Below are 409 nucleotides of genomic sequence, written 5' to 3' on the forward strand. Positions count from 1 at the left end.
ATATATATGTATGTATATGTATGTATATATATATATTATATTTATATAAAATATACATACATACATACACAGACACTGACATATGTATACATACGTACATGCGTATTTATGCTCACCTTAATATTAGATGGATTCCACAATATTCTTTCAGATATTAACCATAAATTTTGAATATTGTGCACCCATTCATGAAAAACGCTCATACCTTTACCCGTATAATTTGACTTCTTGTTTTTAATATATGTCGAGGTATTCACAGATTTATACAATCTTATATACAATTAGACACCCGTATAAACGCACAGGCAATATACAGAACCACTGAGGTATACTCGTATTAGCAAGCTGGAAAATAAATGAAAGCATGTAACATGTATGTGTGTATTATATATATATATATATATATATA

This window comes from Octopus bimaculoides, chromosome 13 (assembly GCF_001194135.2).
Source record: "Octopus bimaculoides isolate UCB-OBI-ISO-001 chromosome 13, ASM119413v2, whole genome shotgun sequence".
Classification (NCBI taxonomy): domain Eukaryota; kingdom Metazoa; phylum Mollusca; class Cephalopoda; order Octopoda; family Octopodidae; genus Octopus; species Octopus bimaculoides.